Consider the following 21994-nt stretch of genomic DNA (forward strand, 5'->3'; position numbering starts at 1 on the left):
CTAGGGACACTAAAAAGTGTCCTATATTTGCCTTCCCACCAGCTCTTTCAGCGAGCACAAAAAAGAACCGCCTCTTTTCCTGCCTTTGGATGCAGTGGGGTGTGGACAGGACGCCTAGAGCTGTGGGGTCTTCTCAGCAAGAGGGGACAGGGGAGCGGGGGGAGGGGCCGAGCCTGGGTCTCTAACGGCCTCGCTGAGCTTCTGAATCGACCCAGTCAAAACGCCTCCGGACCCCTTGTTGTATGAAATAAGTGGCTGAATGCAGCAAAACCCCGGCTAGGGACGCTCTTGCACAAAGGATACTTCTGACCCCCCTGACCCTGCGACTCCTCTTCCCGTAGAGCCCGTCCTTCTCCTTCAGGGCACCACCATGCTGCGACTTTAACGCAATGGCACCCTCTCTTTCTCCGAAATGGAAGAGAACTTCTCTGAGGACAGAGATCACAGACGTCTTTGCTGATCATCCTCCCGGGACTTAGCCTCGTCCCTGACACAGAAGAGGCCCCAGAGAAGGTGTGGAATGAATGAATGAATAGATGAATAAATGAATGAATAAAAGAATCGAACTGAAACTTTTAACATGTCAAAAATAAGTTGGGGAAAGTGCCATTTCATTTTTGTTATTTTTGCTGAGGAAAAGCCTGTACAATTTTTTTTTAAATTTCTCAGTTACAGTTGACATTCAATATTATATTAGTTTCAGGTGTACAGGATCGTGGTTAGACACTTATATAACTTACAAAGTGGTCCTCTCAATAAGTATAGCATCAACCTGACACCATACATAGTTATTATAATATTATTGCCTCTATTCCCTATGCTGTATTTACATCCTGGTGACTATTTTGTAACTGCCAATTTGTTGAACAAATTATTTTTAATGTGATTGTCCTCTCAGGTCTACAGATCTTACTGGTTTCTAATATTTCATCTTTGATCAAGTGCCATTTCCCGAAGACCTTTGGTGGGGTGTTGGGAATAGAGGCCTGTGTTGCTTGGCAAGCGACCTAAAACCATGAAACTACCTTTTTACTGGGCTTGCATTTTAGGAAAAAATTTAATAACCCCTTTCATTTCCTTATTTCTCATATTTCAAATACGGGATATAGGACTTTCAGGAACAGAAATAATTTGCTATGTGCATTTATTTACTTATTACAGTGTCACCCAAATTGTAGATTCTACCACTAGGCTTAATAGATGTCTAGGTCCAAATACCATTTTAATATTTCAAATAGGAGTATTAAAATGTGAATTGATTTTACTTTGTGTTTGCATTTCAAGCATGGTGGCCAAAAGAAACATTTAGTTTAGTCTTTCTGATGGCATGTGAAATTTACAGTGGATCTGAAGTTGTCTGGTTTTAATTTTTTCCCCCTTGCACATGGGTCTCCAATAAAGCATCCAGAAGAATATAAATTAAAACCAGACATTTCTATCAGAAGTTTCACATGCAATTGCTAAAGACATGAAAAAAATTTCACCCTCACTTATTGGCTACAAACTAATATTTTAAATCACATTTTATTTTTCACTGCTAATTTCATTGACAGGCTTGAATTAATACATTATCATCTTATAAAATTATTATGACATTTGGCAAGGCTGCTGAGTCTTTGGCAACCGGTGAAATAATTTCTACCTATAGTGAAGAACGGCCGCTTGAAATTATCTTTGGAAAACAAAGGGTTGAAACGATCAAAATTCTGAAGAACTCAAGGAATTTTCCTACATAAATTTGATCCCACGGCCGGTCACAGTCTGGCATTCCAATCCTAAATTCTCAAACTTAACATGTAGAAAACCAAACTGATATATTCCTTCCCTTTCTCCTACCTGTGCCTCCCACCCAGGATTCTCTGTCTTGACAAAGCACTATCATCTTTCTTCCAACAGAGAATGTGATCAGCTGCAAAATGCATTGTGACTCTCTCTACAAAAAAATGCAAAAATTAAACCATGACATACTACCAACTATATATTATATATCCTGATTTCAGAGAGGTAAAATGTGAGGAAATATATATTTTAGAAGCAAGGAACCATTGCCTAACTCAAAATATTTTTTTTCTTTTATGCTTATTTGTTACTCATTGGTCTTCGGAATAAAGACTTTATTTTTCAGCCTCTCTCTTGCTAACAATAGCCATGTAACCAGTTCTGGCCGATGAAAGGTAAGAATAATGTGTCACGTGACAACCGGGAAGCCTCCTTTAAACGAAGGTAGTAGCCGCACCCCCTTTCCCCGCCCCCTTCTGTCTACTTCCTGTCCCGTCCAGCTCCCTGGCTGTGAAGGTGAAGACTCAGGTCATGGAGACAAGGAGCTCATGATGCGCGTACAACGAGGTGGAAGGAGCCTGGATCTGCCAGCCATCCTCGGATTCTGTAAGAACTGCCCATCCTTGGATCCTTCCTCTATTCCCCTGTTCTGCACTCGAAGAGGACCCCGCCCCCTCCTTATCCAAATCCAAATTAAATTCCATGGCCAATGATCATCATCTTTTTTTCTTACACTCCCAAGTCCCTTGCCTCTCTCACTTTCTTATACTCAGCAAACTGCCACCCGAGTCAGCCCTCTTCCCGTGACCCACCTGCACCCACCCCAACCGGACGGATCTGGCTCGCTTGGCCGCGGACCTCAGATGGGTCCTCATTCTCCTTGGCAATCCGATTAAGTGCTTCCACGTTCTATGTTCACGGATTCTTACCCCATTCGCTTCCTCGCTTCACTCGATGACTCTCACTGCCTTCTCCCTCCTCCGGCAGCTTTCCTCTTCCTGTCACTTCTTGCTGGTGACGTTCCTGTGTCACTGAGAAAATCGAGTTAAGCAGAAGAACACGTGTTCAGGCGCGTTCCACCCTGTGACTTAGCAACGCACGCGCGTACCCTGTCTTCCCTCGGTCACTGTAGGTGACCCGTTCGCGCCCCAGCTGAAGGGGAGTCCCTCCACTCGCACACGGGTCCCGCCCTGAACCACCCGCCTGACGACCACCGGCCGGCGGACGAGGTTCCAGCACGTCCACCCACTCTTTTCGATACCTCGAACCTTCCACTAGCTCCTGGGACCTTCTCCCCAGTTCACAAGCAGGTCATCAGTTCTCCCACGTAGAAAACTCAATGTATGGCACCCACGACGGCCCCATGTCTTTGCAACGACAGTCCCCTAAAGAGTCGCCTGTGACGATGTCCCCACTTCTCCCCCCTCCACTGACACTGCTCCGCCAAGAATCCTGATGTCCTCCCTGCTGCTAAATCCCACGATCGATCCACAGACTTGCGTCACGTGACCTGTGGCTGCCATCGACTTCTCAGTTCTCAATATACTTGCTTCCCAGGGTTCCCGGGACGCCTCGCATTCTGGGTCCCTCCCACTCACTGCTGTGTTCCTTCGGCCAGGCTCCTCCTCCTTCTCTCCTGAAACGTGAATGTCAGGGGGTCCTAGGACTCAGTCCTCCATCTGCTTTTCTTCTCCCTTGACAGCCTCCTTCGGTCTCGTGGCTTTTAAATGTCATCTGTTTATCAGCAGCTCCCAAACCGTTATCTCCTGCTCATTCTTTTCTCATGAATTAAGGACTTTTGTTTCCCCTTGTTTACACCATCTCCTCACTTGGATATTTAATTCCTGATCTCCTCATAATCTGTTCCGCCCACACTCTTCCCCATCTTGACTAATGGCAACTTTATTCTTTCAAGTTTGGAAGCAGCCTCGACTCCCTGTCTTTGGTCCACTCGTGCTGAGACACGGTGGCTCTTTCTGAAAAATGATCTCGCATTACAGAATGTTCACAACGTCCTTATCCATGAGACTAGACAACAGTCGGTTAAGGACCTAAAAACTGGTACCAGAAACTACTGGAAGGCATCCAGAAGAACATAAGGGCAAAATAAAATTGGTACAGATATTCGAGGCACACATGCTGGTACCTTCTCGCTCCCACACAGACAGACTCTGGGCCGTTTTGCATAGCCTTTGTCAGAGAATCACACCACCCTTGGAGTCCTCGTACCTCTCTTCATCTCTCACCCCAATGAACCCCTGTGGATCTACCTTCAGATTAAGGCTGCCTGTATTGCTAGCTCACAGGTCAAAACTACCATCATCTCTTGCCTAGAATGTTGCTCAGGTTCTTCATCACGTCTTCCTCTTCTCATCTTTGCCCCTGGAGTGTATTCCAAACACAGCTGCCACCATGGTCCTTTAAAAATACAAGGCAATGCATGTCATCCCCTCACCCAAACCCTCTAGGGGTCCTTACATCTGAGATCGTATGGCCATAGTACCTTTCTTGACCTCGACTGCTATTGCCGCCTTCCCCCCGCCCCCATGCCTGCCTGCCCACCCCACACCAGGTCTTCCCTCACCCCAGGGCCCTTGCATGGATTGCTCCCTCTGCCTGGCATACACTTCCCCCCAGCTATCCACAGAGCTCCCTCCCCCCTCTCTCAAGTCTTTGATCAAATGTCACCTTTTCAAAGAGGCCTTTCCAACATACATACGTATCCATCAGTGTCTTGCCAGGAAAGCAGAAACTACTCCAGATATTTCAAATGGAGGAAATTTAATTCAGGGGGTTGTTTACACAGGTGACGGAACTGCTGAGGAGCCAAACAAGGCAGCTCGGGAGACAACTCAGATAACAGAGTCAGCAGGAGCTGCCCACACCCCTGGGGCCAAGCCCGGGGTGGGGGGCGGGGGTGATAAGCAGTGGGATCTAAAACCAGGGCGAGGGGTGAGTGGGGGCTGGGACCGGGGAGGGAGGCTCAAGTCTGCAGTGTGGGCTCATGGAAAAGGGCCAGGGACCACCCCCAAGCTGGGCAACAGACAAATACCGCCCCGGGGAATATAGGCTTTATTTCCCTCCTGAACCCGGGAAAGAAAAAGGGAAACTTTAAAGTATCTATTGACAGTGAACACAACTGCCTTTATTAATCATCAGCAAGACTAACGGGGTAGGAATTTGTGAATCAGATCATGTTTATCTCCAGTAAATGTACTTTCCTTGCATTAGTTAAGATAATGCTAACCGCTTTAACAAATAATCCCTAAATTCTCCGTGGCTCAAGGAAATAAGATAAGGGGCCTGGGCAGGCCAAGGACCCGGGCTCCACCCTTCTCAAGGTCCTTGGAGATCTTTCATCCTGTGAGCCCAGGGGAAAGATATCAAGCAGATGACGAGGAAAGCTTTTCATAAAGGGACTTGGAAGTGGCCCTCCTTCCAGCCACATTCCACTGTCTGTGACTCAGTCACTCAGCAACACTTAACGGCCCGAGGACTTCTTGGGAAAGCAGTAAACCTGCATGCTTTGAAGGAAAAGGAGCCGGACGTGGGGCTAACACGGAAAGGCCTCTGCCACAGTCTGCTCACGGGTCACCAAAGGGGTTTTTCTCTTTCCTGCCGGCGTAGAGAAGACACTCATTCCCTTCCCAAGGAAAGCAGCCTAGAGGTTCACGCAGACGCCGCACCCACACGAAATCCGCCACGATGTTCCGACTTGTAGCGTCCCCACAGGAACCAAGGACGTGTTTTGTCTTCCCTCCACATGTACACACTCGCGTCCCCCCAGTGGCATAGGGGCAGATAACGGCAAGGAGCACTGTGGTCGGGAAGGGGAGGGTTGGCCATGCGCAGCCCTGGCTGGGCTTCCCGGTTCTGAAGCTGTGATCAGCAGGCCTTATGAAGGGCTTGGATTTGGTGAGGCCGATTCCTCTCTGGCAGGAACTCCCTCGGCCGTTGTTCTCGGGGGTTCCCAGACCCTGACCTTTGGAGGTGCTTCCTGTTCAGTATCCTGCACAGACACCTCTGAAGCGTGCCCTTCGTGGGGAGGGGGAGGGGGCGGCCAGTTTGCTGCTCGCTCCTGATGTTCAAGTTGGACCTTGCCATTGCGTTGCTAGCACGCTTGCTTCCGCGTCGTAGTAGATTTCTGATTTCTGGGCTTTTCGGTCAGTCCCAGGAGTCAGTAACCACACTTACGGCGCCTCATTCCACGCAACTCTCAAGCCCCATTTATTCCCTTGCTCCTTGCCCCTTGCGATAAATAACGTCCCAGGTGACCCCGCCCAGTCGGTGTGGGGCAGAGACGAGACGTCCCCAGAGAGCTGTTTCCCAGGCGCACAGCCATGAGCGCCTCAATGGCTGTGTTTCCAGCGGCCGGGGTCAGGGCGGTTTGTCACACAGCTGTGAGAACTATATCAGGCCAGGACTTCTCCTCTTCCCTAACCAGCGGGCTGGCCACCTTGAGGGCACTTGGCCCTGGAGTACAAAGGCCACACCCATAATCTTATTTTTGCCTCAGAATGAGTTATCTTAATACTATTCATATTGGGGGAGCACCAGCACGCACACACCGTCGCTAGCCTGGGCACACTAGAACACATCGGTCCTTTCTTGTTTGAAGACTGTATTCTTTCCGGTCTTGTTTCCTATTCTGCAGGGTTTAGAAGGAGTTGACTTTCCCACCCCTTCAAGGAATTAAATTTCGGGGCTCCCTCGATCCCCTCGCATTTCTGCTTGCAAACTGGAGTTCCTTTCGGAGCGCATCCGTTTCTTGGGACAGCGGCGAGCCCCCCTGTCCCCGCCGTCCCCGCGGGCGCTGCAGGGGCGGTGGCACGCGGTCTCGTTCGGACCGGCGTCGGGGACGCGCTGCCACGCGTTCCGTCTGTCGGCGACCTGGTGCCGGCTCTGCGCCGCCTCCCGGTTTCCTCGCCGCGGGGTGCTCAGCCCCCAAAGCAAAGTCACGACTTCGCGTCGTTTTCAGCAGGACTCCACTCCCAAAGGGAAACGGTCAGGGGCTCCTAAGAATAACGGTTTATTTCTTACTCTCATGGCGTTGGAACCCCGGCCTCCTGGCGGCTGCGCAGCTCTCCTCCCAGCAGCGTTTCTGGAGCAGAGGAGGCTGGCTCTGCCTGGCGGCTCTGTCCTCGGCAGGTTTTCGGAACCACCGCGTTGCCAGCCAGGCGGGGGGCTTGGGGTTGGGGGGGTGGGGGACGGCACCGGCGATCAGACTGGGGAGACGTTTAGGGCTTAAGCCTGAACATTCTATTAGCTGAATACACCCTATTAGCTGAAACCCAGTCCCGTACCCACACCTCCCTGCCAGGCACGCAGAGATGTGTGGTCCAGCCGTGTGCCCAGAAAAAAATTCAAGAGAAGGAACAAGTTGACTGAAAAGCTAGGCAGTCTCTGCTAGACTAAGTCACAGAGTAACTAGACAGTTCTAGTTTTCAGGGTTTTACCCACCAGGACTAAACACAAACTTGTGAATACCGTGAATGTCAATGACCCCCCCCCCAAAAAAAAATAAAGCAAAACAAAACAAAAAATTTGCATTGACCTTAGGTAGGTATTTTTTCTCTAAATTTGAATATGTAGGTGGCTGATATTCTTGGAACACCCCTCTGGCCAGATGACAGACCTGTACAGACGTCATTCCTGCAAGGCCGAGAGACTGATAGGTTTTTGTCATCTGGTGTCCCCCAGCCAGCTCTTCCTTTGGCACCATTGGCAGGCAAATCTGTAAAGTGTGTCATCTTTCAAATCTTTTGGGGGCCAAATATGCTGTTTCAATAAACTTCCTGATTGGGTTGCAGGCGGAATGCAAACTACAATCTGATCAGATAAGTACTAGTCAGCAGAGAGTCAGAAATTGCCTGGTTCGCTTCCTTTTCCAGTTTTCTTTTGTGCTCACTCTAGTACCTATGGGTGCTGGCAGTTACTAAACACGAAAACAATATTTTTAAGAAATGGAAAAGGAATATCAGAGCTGGGTGATGAAGAGTTGACTATATACACACACACAGAAAAGAATTACTATAAACATTTTTTTGAAAGATTTTAGTTATTTATTTTAGAGGGAGGGGAAGGGAGGGAGAAATGGAGGGACAGAAACATCATTGTGTGGTTGCCTCTCTCATACACCCCCAACTGGGGACCTGGCCTGCAACTCAGGCCTGTGCCCTGACTGGGAATTGAACCTGTGACCCTTCACTTTGCAGGCCGGCGCTCAATCCACTGAGCCACACCAGCCAGGGCACTATAAAAATTTTTATAGTTAAAAACTTCTTGCAAATTGTCCTCATTCTTTGTAGAATTTATGAAAATGAAGACCATGATAAAAGCTGTCAACAGTTTTTCCAAACAGATGAGACTTGTCTTTTTAAACTCGTCAAAGCTAATCACAAGAGAACCTGGCTGGGTCTTCTGTCTTCTCATCTCTCGGGAGTTTCATTAAAACTGTCCCTCTTTTCAGGCATTGAAGAATTGAGCAAGAGGAGTCAATAGATCATATTACCAGAAGGAATATTAATTTTTGGAAGACATCAAGATTCCAAAGCTTGCCTTGAAATCATCAGTCAGTCACGTGGCCCAATTGCAACAATTGAGGAAAGCAGGATGGAGCTATCCCAGGCCACTAAAAGGCTTAGCATACTAATGGCCCTTTGACACCACGGGCCATTCAGGAATCAGACTTTGTCATGCTGAAGAATAGACCACTCACCCCCAACAGGAAGCATTGGGGAGGCAAACGTGACAGTAATTCCCTGTCACATAAAACTGAGGTATTGTTTTGGATCCCATCATATGTGAAAAGAATTACCCAGTCATAAATTTAAAATATTCTTTTTTACCTGTTAGTCACTCCATGTTAGAGCTGACTGTTTGCAATAGGTTAGGGTTAACAATTCTGAGACTCTAGGTGTATTTAAACAGGTTATAGAAACTGGGATGTGGCCACTCTCTCTGTTTTGATAATCTCTAAGTATAGCTAAACATTACAGATACAGCTATCGAAGAGAAAGAATAATCCAGCTTCAAGTATTTTCTACTTTTTCTTAGCTCCTTGAAGACTCAGAGAGTGTGAGAAAGTAAAGTGGGAAATAATCTGCTTTGGAGTTATTTTCCTCTGTATTTACATAGCTTTCAATGTCCTTGTATTAACATGCAACAAAACACAAGAAATACTTCAGTGGGAAGCAGACATAAAAACCCAGTAAGGATCCATGAAAATTTGGGGAGGTAGGGAACTCACACATTAACACATCAAAACTAATTTGAAGGGTTTAATTGATCTGTGGGCTGTCAAAGGAAGACTTTGGTCCTTAAATTACAAGTGGTTGTCTGCTCATTACCTTTCTTTCTTTTGAAACTAGTGGAGAGACGTAATCTTAGGGTTTTATGTTTCTATCTACTTATTATTTCCCAACTTAACTATGTATTTGGTACCTCATTTTGCCCAATTGTCTTTTGTTTGAATCCATTTTTGAAGGGGGAAATATTTATTTCAGGGAGCCTGTCTCTTGTTCTACGAAAGAGGAACAAGCAGGTTCCAATGGGGAGACTTCATCAAAGAGACTTGTAACCCCTATTGTGTCTCTGTATTCTTCCCATCAGTGCAGAGAATGTGACAAATATCTCTTTGAATCCCGCCTTGGCGTTTACTCTTTCAGGCTCTAACAATTTAAATGTGGTGCAAAGATAGGATATTCAGATACAGTAATTCACTGCATTGAGTTGCTTTTCTGATGTAAAAAAAAACTACTTGTAATTCTTTTTTTAATGCCCTCCCCCCTTTTTGGCTAGAAGTCGATTAATTTTTTTCTGTGATTTTTATTTTATAACACTATGTTTTATGGGGAAAGGAAAAATAAAATAGGGTCATTCTTTGTGACCTAACACGTTTCACTGAACCCAAGAAATGAATAATTGCAAAAGAAAAAGAATCCTTTAAAGTTTCACTTAGCCCTGAAAACCTTCCCCAGACAGGCAGCTCCCGTTTGCCTCTCTTGCAAGAAGATATTATTTTAGAGTTTTTGAGCAGTAACTGGTTCATAACAACACAGAATTTATTTTCTTGATTGCTCAGTTATCAAAAATTCAAAAAAAGATTAATTTTGAAATTGTAATTGGGTTGTTCTGATTCTCTTGCCAAGTTTCCACATTGTTTTAATTACATGTTCATCCATTTGGTATATTTATAACTCCGTGCCCTCCTCTAATCGAGATATACTAGGCAATTATGTTTTTTCTTTCTAAACAAGATGAGTGATAAGAGAGTGATAAAAGGTAATTCTATTTTTCCTTTCTAAACTGGAAGAGTGATCAAATTAAAAAATATTAAATGCTTTCTTAAAAGTTACTTTTTTTAAGCTCGAGGATTGTGAGAATAGCTTTCTTGAGAGAGAAAAATTGCATGTTTTAAAAAATAACTTATTTGGAGGATTGATACATAATATAAGTTTTATTTTGTTCTCCTGGAAGAGGAGGAAATAATACCTTGTTTTAAAATAAAATTTGAGATAGTGGGTGACTTATGAACATCTGGGGCTTGTTCATTTTCTAATAAACATTTGTAAACATTTTAAATTTTACAAAACATCTGTAGGAAGGGTGTAATATTATCAGACTCCAGATAAGATTATTACACACATAAAGTCTTCTGAAATATAAATGTTCTCTCAATTTTATCCCTGAGTTTCTGATGGGCTGAAGTGAGTCCTTATTAACTCTGTTTTACTTACCTCACCAGTCTGTTTTACTTGTTTGAAAGACTAGTTTCAGTTTTAGGACTTGAATAGTGAAGGCAACTGGCAAAGTAACAAGTCTGTCAGGGACACTGAGTTTCCTCACGGTGTCTTCAGGACTGACCTTTTTCTTTACACAGAAGGGTCACCCCACCCCCAGGGCCCCCCAGCCTCTCACTCAAACCGCCAGAAAGATGTGGCCAGCTTCTTCTTGGGGCATCAGTCCCCCTCTAGGATAAATATATTGACACCCATTTTTTGTGTTAAAATTACAGATATGTTAGGAAACACGATGCAAAATTCTCATCATTTTTAGATCAAACATAAGGCTTTAAAGAAATTTCAAGTTGGTGGAGGTCTTCCAGATTCTTCTTCCACAGTGAGTGTGCCCAAGGAGAGAAGTGAGAGAAATGTGCAACCTTTTTCTCCCCCTTTTCCTAATGTATGGCAGTTCATACGCACACCATTATCTTCAATGAGTTTTCCTCATCCAAATGCTTCCATCTCTGAAAAACCCAGAGCTCTAAAGCCAGGGCTTTTGAATAAGACAAGACTTGGAACCACAGAATGAATGCGATTAAAATCCAAATTGAGTGGTAAGTGGTATTTCTAGAATATTGCACTACTGAGGCACATGTAAACGAATAATAATGTTATTTTTCTTCTTAAAAACCCTAAAAATCCTTTCCTACTTCTAAATATTTTTTTTCTTTAAAAATATAGAAAAAGAGAAGGAAAAAGAAGGAACTAAAATTCACCCAGGTCTTATTACCATGAGCTTCATCCTGTTCATTGAACAAAATATTTACTCGGAGCTCCCCGTATGGCAGAGACATCTTTCTGCCTGTACAGACACTCCAACACCTCCAGAGAAGCACACTAGTCATACTGTTCTACGATACGATTTTCTATAATAAGAAATGTCAGAGACAACAAATATATCTATATCATCTTTCTGCTAGCGGGCCAGTGTTTCTCTTATTTACTTAACCCTTGCTGTTACGGTCTTTTTAAGTTTCTTATCCCCATACCAATCTCTTGAGACTGAAGCTTTTTCAAATTTACTCTAAAAAAAATGACTATTGCTGTTATTTCGTAACTTTTTGACTGAAGAATCCATATTTGTACGTGTGTCAGAAATATGTGTGTATGCCTGACGTGACGGATGTATCTATTTGTGCCTCACTCTGCATTTAAATTAGTCCCTGTGCAGACGATGACAGTGGCACACAAACGCCTTTCCCAGCTACATCCAATAATAGGTTGTTTGCAAATCAAGCCTACGTGAGTCCCCTGCTTATAACGCAGCCACTTCCTTTGAACGATGTCTTTCCCAACTGAACCCACTGGCTTGAGGATGAGCACACCTCAACTGGATCTTAATTGTCAGGGTAATTGCTCAACTGCAGCATGTCTTCCTGGGTTCACGTCTCCGTTTCTTTGTGCTCCCTCTTCTCATGGAGTTAGTCATCCAAACTGAATTTCCTCCCGGGAAACTGTATGCGCGTTTTCGGCATAATCTCTTGAGGTTAAAGGCTTTGAGATCTTGGTGCATAATGGGAGAGGAGAGTCCTTTGACTACAATCGTCTTAATCCTTAAGATGTTTTGTGTGTCCTGAATGGGGAAGGCAACATTTCTTCTAAGGCTTCCTGAGACAGGATCTGGGAGATACTTGCTTCTAGGTGATTATTGACTGAAGCACTGAATAGATGAGGTTAATAATTACTAAATAAGCAGATTCTAAGTAAGTTCTCTTTAACTATATTTTAAGGTTAATTGGTGCCCTCAGGTTATAGCCAACCGTAAGAGACAACATTTCACGTCTTGTTGAACTACATGATTTCTTGAGTTGATGATGTGGGTCGAACACATTACTCCCAGCTGGACTTGATGCATTGAAACATTTCTTATTGGAGGGGGACTTTTTTTTCTTTGCAATATTTTACATAGCCTTTTGCTTAATGATTATTTTATTACGGATATCTTGATCTTAACCCAGAATTCACACAGGAGTTCATTATAGGTAAAATTTTATGCTGTATGCAGCTAGATTTACCATAGAATAAAAGGAACAGTTTTTTCTTTGTTTCTTTAATTGTTCCCGAAAGACAATGCGCAAACTCACATCTCTCTTCCAGTTACTTAACCTGCAGGACACTGTCAAATATAACTGATATATTTAAGAACACAGAAGCCCAGCGGAGAAGATTGCCTTTCTCTCTCTAGAACACTTTTTTTAGGGAAACATTCCCATTTCTCGAGAGGGCAGCTGCTTGCCTTTAGGTGATACAATGAGCAAGGTGACAGATCTTGGATCTCCCTTAGCCTCGTAACAGGGTGCTCTGACCCGGCTTCACTTCTCTCTCTCGTACTTTTACCTTCTCCAGAGGTAGGTGGGTCCTGGCACAAGTGGGGATTCAATCACAGATCCTAGGCATTTGATTTCAATAATCGAGTTTTTTAGTCTGCCTTGCTTTGGCTCTGAAGATAGGGCCAAATCAGATTCTAAATATTTTGGAAAGCTGTGTGCAACTCTCCTCGGGCTAGTCATTCCTTCCTTCGCTGTGACCCAAACTCCAGTCCACAGCTCATATGATTACACTTGAAAACAGACTTAGCTGATTATTAAAGTAATGCATGTTCATCAAAAAATATTTAAAACTCATCCACAAGTACAAATAAAAATGTCTATGTTCTATCAGTGACAGTCATGATAGGCATTTTGATGCAATTTTTTTCTAGTCTTTTTTCCATCTGTATACAAATGTTACACATATCTACATTTAAATCTTCTGTTTGGCCATATTTAAATATATTTGTCTAAGATTTCTAGATGTGAGCTGACTAGGTAAGAGCACGGATATCTTTAATGGCCCTAATTTATACTGCTATATTGTTCTGGGAGTTGCACCAACTTGCAGTCCCACTGGCTGCGGGTCTGTGTGTATCCCGCTTTACCGGCTCTATCGCCTGCATTGAACAGTTGTTGTATTTAAAGCTTCGCTAATTTGATAGCTGCAGGGGGCCGAATGGTGCCCCACCCCCCATAAAAAGTAAAGCAACATCCTGATAGCCAGAGTCTGTGAATACCACCTTGCAGGAGAGGATGTGATGAGGTTAGGCGTTTTGAGGGCGGGGTTTCTCCTGGTCACCCAGTTGGGCCCCAAATGCCAGAGCATGCGTGTTTATGAGAGAGAGGCAGACATCCAGAGAAGAAGACAATGGGAAGACGGAAGCAGGGCGCCAAGTCCCCAGGAGACAGGAGATGGAAGAAACCGATGTTCTCTGAAGCCTCCAGAGGGAACGTGGCCCCCCCAACATCATTATTTCAGACTTCAGCTCTCCAGAACGGTGAGAAAATAAACTTCTGTGGTTTCAAGCTACCAAGTTGTAATGATTTATTATAGCAACCACAGGAAACAAATACTGCAGGTAAAATTATCTTTCAACCAGAGGCGTGGTTAGCTTACACTGTATTTGTTGAGTTAATGATGAGGTGGAATGAAAAGAGCACACCAAGCAGAAAGGAGAGGACACAGTTTGGGGGCTGCCGGGATATTGCAGAGGCAACGGGCACCCCGGCTTGACCTAGGAGATGGGAGGGAGACGGAGGGAGCAGCGTGGGTGACGCTGAAGCTGAGAACGACGAGACAGGACGAGGGAGGCGCGGCGTGGCAAGGAGGGGTGGGGGTGGGGGCTGCACCGCTTACGGAGACTGAAGACGCTGCGGAGGGAGAAGCAGGGCTGGAGGGAAAGCGGAGGCTTTGGTCAGGCTGAGACATGGAAGGGAATTGTCTAGAGGACTCTGCTATATGTGTCGATAGCTTGGGACAGGGATCTCGCCTAGAGCCAGACACTGTAAGTCATCAGCTTTCAGAAGCTGTCAACATCTGAGACTCTTCTAGAGAGAGTGTTCCGGGTACAAAGTGAGCAAGGCCCAGGACAGGATCCCGAGGAACACCGTACGCGGGGCGATCGGAGAAAGGGGATCTGCCCAACTGGACGGAGAAGAAACCGAGGAGAAGGGCTTTTGAGGTCACTGTCATCGGCAGCCGACAGAGCCCAGCCGTTAGCGCCGTGAGAACCTGCCTGCGCTCTCAGACGGAGGACAGATCTCTCACACAGAGGACAGATCTTTCTGGACAGCCCACAGCCAGCGGTGGAGTGGGACGGGAACACGGACTAGAGTGAGGACGTGTCTACCCAGCTCTGGGCTCCCTGAGTCTCCTGTTGGATGAGCCAAGAACTTTCCAGATTTGTGTCACCCTCTTAAGGCTTTTCCTGCCCAAATCCTGCTTCTTCCTGTGAGGGAGGACACCTCTCCTGTGTTCCTCTCAGTCCTTTTGGCTGGTCTAACAATCACAGAGATGTGACAGACAATAACAGGAGAAAGTAACCAAATTTAATTACATGTGTACATACAAGGGCTCCGCACCGATATGGGGCCCTGGGAAGAACCGGGGGGCGAGGGGGCTTCCGTGCCATCTGGCGCTAAGGAGAAAGGGTAAGTGGTCTGGGACTGGAAGGGGAGGAAGCCAATTAACATGGAAGTGGAAAAGCAAATGTTTAGGCCATGACTGGTGTGGCTCAGTGGGTTGGGCATTACCCTGCAAAAATGTCACCGGTTCAATCTCTGGTCAGGGCACATGCCTGGTAGCAGGCCAGGCCCCTGACTGGGGGCGTGCGAGAGGCAACTGATCGACGTTTCTCTCGCACATTCATGTCTCTCTCCCCCTCTTTCTCCCTCCCTTCCCCTCTCTCTAAAAGTAAATAAAATAAAATAGTTAAAAAAAAAGCAAATGCTTGGTAAATAAATGTTTGCGAAACCATCTCTAACAATGGGACACAGAGAGGGCTTGGATCCAACAGACCTTGCTAGGTTCCTCCCTGTCTAGGACACACTGGTTCATATTAAACTACAGGTATTTGCAATGATAACTCCCTTCTTGGAGCTGGTCCTCTAAATTCCTTGAGGCAGTTCTGGCTGTAGGGAACCGCCCTGCATGGTTTCGGGAATTGTAGCCCGGCTGCAGGCTAGGTCCCCCCGGGAGGCATGTAAGTCTTGCCTGGAAGACTGGGAAGGCTGGACATGGACATGATCCAAAAGCCCATTCAGGGGATTCCCATGGGAACTGGATTTAAAGAATGCATATTCTGCTTGGAAGCTTGCTCTGTTTGCTCATTCTTAAGTTAGCTGCAGGCCCTGTGTGACATCAAGGACCTGGAAGGTGTATTCCCCTGATGTCCACAGAGTGCCAGGATGCCTAGCAGACTGTGACCCAGAATGCTCACTGTGTTCCTTACATTGTTATTAGCAACCAGTGACTGTTAGCGGTAATCCAAGCATTTGAAATTGATGGATGGTTTGGGTCTCCTGACTCTGTATCCGCTGGATACCCTCCTCAATAAAAGGAGCTTGGAAGGCTTGATCGGGGCTCTTCTCCCCTAGAGAGACCAGCCACCTTTCCTCCTCCCAGACTAAACACAGTGTCTGGGTTGCTTATTGTCTCTTATCCGCGACCCTGCGACCACTGCCGGGCAGTGAGTTTCCGCTGAGCCGAGGGCATTGGGGGCAACCCGCCTCAGCTGGCGCCCAACAGGGACGCTCAGAAGAAAGTGGCGCCTGTATCGGCTGCAGGGCTATAAGCCACGATCACGGACAGTCACATCAAAGTGGACAGGTATTTTGGCGCCTCATCATCCCACAGTAAGGGACAGGGGCACCAGGCTCTTTCTGGTGAGGTCCCCAATGTGACCAAGATAAAGGAGGGAGGATCTTTCTTCCTACTGCTGCGTTTTGTGATGGGGGTTTTGGTTTCAGCTTTGTCCACTCTCGTTCACTAAGGCCCACTCCGGCTTCTCTCGTTCACTAAATCGCCGCTAAACCGTGGGCACGGGTTGAGCACTTAAAACCCGATAGGACGCTTGCCGCCGAAAGTCTCCTAAGACAGGAGAAGCTGGTCTGCAGACCAGGTGAGAGCGCTGGGCCCCCGCCAGCAGCCAGACAAAGGCCATGAACATCAGGAACACAGTCATAAGCACTCACTGTCCAATCCCTGTGGCGTCTCCCACTGGATAGGGTTTTAAAGGAATGAGAGGTGCACCAAGCTAGAGACAGGGTTTTCTCGGAGGGCTCTGGCGATGACCGAGCTCCAAAGATAAGGGGCACTTCCTCCCTCTGGCCTGAATTCTCGGGTGTCCCTACATGAGTTGCGACCTAGCAGAGGTGTCTGGGGTCAATCCCTGAGATGCACAGGGGCCTCATAGGGAACTCCACTCGCTGTAATATAATTCTTGTCTCGTCCAGGGACCTGCAATAAAAGGGTTGGTCACCCAGCACTCGGAGCCCTCCCAGCTGTTTTAGATGACTGGGAGAGAAACCAGCACATGTAAGAGAGGTTGGGATGACCAAGGGGTGACACCCTTGGGAACCCCCCTCACAAGCAGCACATTTTGACCCACTACTCTGACTAACCACTAGTTCAGCCATGGAGACAGTAGGTCCTTTGAAAAGGAGGAGTAGAGGCGGAACAAAACCAAAAAGAAAACCCATAGCCTATGAAAGGATGGGGTCAGGGTTATCTACAGAACAGAAACCTTACTTTCGGCTCTTACAACAGCTCAGTAAGGCAAGAGAGCGTCAGATCAAAGAAAGGCATCTAATCAATTTGTTACAAACTATCAAGGAGCACTGCCCCTGGATTCCCGATCAAGGCCCAGTAGACTTGCAGACCTGGAAAAAGGTTGGAGAGAAATTGAAATGGTAACAGGACAATGGGACCCCTATCAGGTCCCAGAACTTATTAACTTGGAGCACAGTAAGACTGGCTCTAGTTCCCATTCACAGTCAAAAGCCTCCAGCCCAGGAGGAGTTTGATTCAGAAGGGGAGTCCCCCGATGAAAAGGAAGAGGCAGAAGACAGTAAACCTAAATATAGACACAGCTTGCACTCATGGGCTCCCTCAGAAGACAGTTTGCTGAGGGAACTCCTTCCCACTCCACTGCTCCATCCAGAGCCACTATGCACGCAGGCACGACCAGCTGGACAAGTTTTCCCCAAGACGTCTGCTTCTGTACAACACGGCCTCAGGCAGGCAGCCGAGGCAGGGGGCTTTACCCGCCTTCCCCATCGTTACTGGGAGCCTCCCGCTCCTCCAGGTCTACCTACTCCCGCCTGACCCAACCCTTAACAAAAAGGCTGCAAAAAGGTTTTTCCGATAATTGCCAAAAAACTGAGGTTCTGTTTAGTAAAATGGTTATATATTGTGGGATAGCACTCACATGCTGAACTAGTGTTCAAAAATTCATGTTTCTCAATGCTAAGAACTGAATTTTTGTCAGCCTATTTTAATGTTATATATCTTCTATCGTTACTTTAAGTGAATAGTCAAGTGTCATTTCATAATATATATTCCTTGGTTGACAGGATTTCCAAGATTTAAAATTTTAAAGACTTCCTCATAGCCTTGGGGTATTTCAAAGGGCCCTTGAACTATCTCAAGGATTTATTATTTTCTTCTTACCAAAAAGAAGAAAACTCTAGACCAATCAGGCTTAATACATTTTAAAATACTTGGAAAGCGTTGTCAAAAAAGGAAATTTTACAAAAATCTCCAAAAGCCTACAAAGTTCTAATTATCTATAATTCTAATAGTTATTTTAGAATATTATATTGCAGAATTGCATATATTACAAAGCATCTAACTATCTAAGTCTTTAAAATAATAACTCAATTCTAAACCTAGGAGTGACAAGTCCTAGGAACAATAGGGTCATTAACCTGCTATTCAAATCCATACAGGAAACGGCAGCGTGCCTAAAAAAGAAAGAAAGAAAGAAAGAAAAAAAATGAGCTTTTGAACTCCAGCCGTTTTTCACCTGCAGCCTGTTATCTCAGCCATGTCTCTCCAGAGCAGGGCAGGGACAGGAATGGCCATTCTAGGACAGAAGCTCATAAGAGTCACCTCTATAACCAAAAGCTAGCCAAATATTTATTAAAAAATTACAAAAGGTCAATAAATCAATTAAAAAACTCCTTAGAAGAACTAAAAAATAACTGACTCATACCTTTGCTCATTTACATTAACCTATAGCCCAGACAGACTTACAAATAACTCCTAAAAAATATACAACAATCAAAAAGAGCCTCGGTGGCCTCCATGGCTCCAAATTAATTTTCCAAAGCCTTTAACTCTCAATAACCTCCCGCAGTTGTCAGGCGTTAACAATTGGCCCAGGCCCGGCCTCGGGACAACTACCCGCCAGCGCGCTCATCTTTTCAACACCCTAAAAGGAGACTCCAGTCTCAACTCCCTGTGGACTTTTCCTCCGCAGGCTTTTAAAAAATTAAAGCTTGTTAACCAACATATTTGCAGCCACCAGACAGAGAGAGTGAACCCTCAGTGTCCCGTGAGGCTGTTCTGTTTTCCGACCTTACGTACATCCACGGGACTAACTGGCCAGCTACAGCCATCCTTAAGCATAATTGAGTGGTTATTTCTCTCATCAGCCTCAAAAAACAATACCCACCTATCTCTCTGCCCTCCGTCACTTAATAATAAGGGGCGAGACAGAGCCCAGCAGTTGTTTGGGTATGATCCCGAAGATATTCACTTACCCTTAACTCGAATCTACCTGCAACAGCTTTTTAGCCAGCCCCTAGATTTTCAATATGCGGTAGCTAATTATATCGAAAAATCAGAAATCAAGCTACCCTCAGATAAGCTTCTACAAAATATTCCTCAGCAAAATTTATGTATCAAAAATACAATTTGTCCAACCCCTATACCTGGAGCAAAAACCATTTTTATAGATGAGTTAGGAAAAACAGGAAGAGCGGCTATAACCCGGAGGGAAGGACAGAGCTAGAAAAACCGGGTAACACACAGTTATTCCTCCACCCAGAGAGCCGAACTCTCGGGCTGTTATAGCCCCCCAGCAATGGCTGCAGAAGCCCCTCAATCTCGCTTGCAATTCTGGCTGTACAGCATATACAATACTCCATATAAAACACACTTTCCTCAAGGAGCCTATAAACCCCCAATTGCTCAGTCTATTCCTGACTCTACAAAGTTTAATTGACAAAAAAATCAAGCAAACACATCCCATACTTGTCCCCCGTATCCGCTCTCACTCAGGCCTCCCGGGCCCTGTGGCAGAAAGAGATGAGCATGCTGATGCCTTAGTCAGTGTATTAACTACCTTCCAAAAGGCGGTTGCCTCTCATCAACTTTACCACCAAAATTCTCAAGCGCTTCACTGAGAATTTGGCATTTCTTGTTCTCAAGCTAGGCAAGTTATCCGGGAATGCACAGACTGCCAAGCGCTGGGTACAACACCACCCAGCAGTGGGGCCAGCCCTCGAGAACTGGCCCCTCGATTACTTTGGCCAACAGATGTTATTCATTATCCTTCTTTTGGGAAGTTTAAGTATCTCCATATTTCTATAGATACCTATTCCAGGACATTACATGCCTCAGCACGTACAGGGGAGTCAGGAAAACACATCTGAGCACATGGACGTGAAACATTGAGTCTTTTAGAACGCCCCCAATAAATTAAAACTGATAACGGGTCAGGTTATATAGCCCGATCTACTCAAGAGTTCTTACAAATAGAGGACATCAGGCACAAAACAGGAATTCCTGACAATTCAACAGGTCAAGCCATAGTTGAGCAAGCCCACCATACCATTAAAACCCTTCTTAAAAAACAAAAAAGAGGGAGTATGGAATCCTCCCGAAATAATCTAACTGACCTAGCAATCTATACTTATAATTTTTTAAATTGTGATGACTCCCTCATTACTCCTATTGAAAAACACTTCTGCCGTCATGGACCGGAAGATGGAGAACCTCGCTCCCTGGTATTGTATCGGGACCCTCAAGGAGCACAGACCTGGGAGGGCCTGGTTGGTCTGCTAACCTGGGGGGAGGGTGTGTGCCTGCGTTTCCACCTCCTCAGGACCTTATCGCTGGTATCATCTCTGCTGTTGTTGTTCCTGCCACGGCAGCCACCGCCGCAACGGCCATCACGGAATCTGTCCAGCCTGCTCATACTGTAGAGGTCTTGCTCGCTGGTACCACCCAGGAGATAATTCAACAGACTCGCATCAACCAGGACATTTTAGCTCGACTCTCTGCTACTAAGTCCACTGTCCTCTGGCTAGGGGAGCAGCAGGATGCCCCAGTCACTAGACAACAGCTAACCGTGATCCTGGATTTTCAAGACTGTACATCACCCTGTTAAAATGGAGCTCTAGTCAATGCTCCTGAACCGAGGTACAACGTCATTTGCGAGGAGCCTTCTCCACGAATTTAAGAGCTCAAACTGATCGGCTACAGTTGGAGCTTCACCAACGACTTATGGATGAATATTAAGCAGCTCATGGAACAAAAGGTGTTCCAAATCCTTAGTAATCATCTCCAATGACTCGATTCTAAAAATTGGTTTCATGGATTAAATTTATGCATTTGAATAATAGGAGCTGCTGGATGTTCATTGATTATTATTATTATTATTTGTGTCCTTCGATGTCTTTACAATTTGTTCTCTGTAATCATACATGGAAAAGCAAGTGGCAAGCTTTGTAGGGCTCTCTATCATTAGCTATCTAAATAACAAAAAAGGGGGAGGTGTAGGGGACCGCCCCGCATGGTTTCGGGAATCGTAGCCTGGCCGCAGGGTAGGCCCCCTCAGAGGCCTATAAGCCTTGACTGGAAGACCAGGAAGGCTGGAGACAGATATGACTTGAAAGCCCATTCAGAGGGTTCCCATGGGAATTGGATTTTAAAAATGAATATTCTAAAAGAATAACCTGGACTTCTGGCCAAGATGGAGGCATAGGCAGACATGCTGCATCTCCCTCCACAACTAAGAAGGAATACAACTACCTCAAAACTAGAAACAACCAGAACTTTCAAAAAATCAAACTTCATGGAAGTCCAACAAACTAAGACATAAAGAAGAAATACTCATCCAGACAGGTAGGATGGGTGGAGCCAGGGTGGAGAGGACGTGGTGTGGTGGCAGTAACAGTTGCGGCAGCAGCGACAGGCTGGCGAAAGCAGTCACACGTTTAGAAAAGTCAGGAGGGACACCTGGGGAGCGTTCCCAGCTCCTGACCAGACAGCGCAGCTCACTGTCCCAGTGCCAGGGAAAATCAAGCCTCATTGCTTCTGACTGTGCAGAACAGGGAGGTTGGAGTGGAGGCAAAAATTGCCAGTCTCTCAGAAGAGTCCACTTGTTTAAAGGGCCCCCATGGTCCTAGAACATCCACAGACCCACTCACTCTGGGAATGATGGCCAGAGCAACAGCTAGAGGGGCGCCAGTCCAGTGCAGAAGTGGGAGAGGTGCCTGGAAGAGGGGCGAGTGCTGGGCAGGTGGCATTGTTCCCTCTTGGACCCCTCCCCCACATACAGCGCCACAACGTGATGAAACAGGTTGCCCTGTAGTGACAAATCCCTAAGGCTC

Source organism: Furipterus horrens, unplaced genomic scaffold (assembly GCF_987537825.1).
Source record: "Furipterus horrens unplaced genomic scaffold, mFurHor1.1.pri manual_scaffold_5, whole genome shotgun sequence".
Lineage (NCBI taxonomy): Eukaryota > Metazoa > Chordata > Mammalia > Chiroptera > Furipteridae > Furipterus > Furipterus horrens.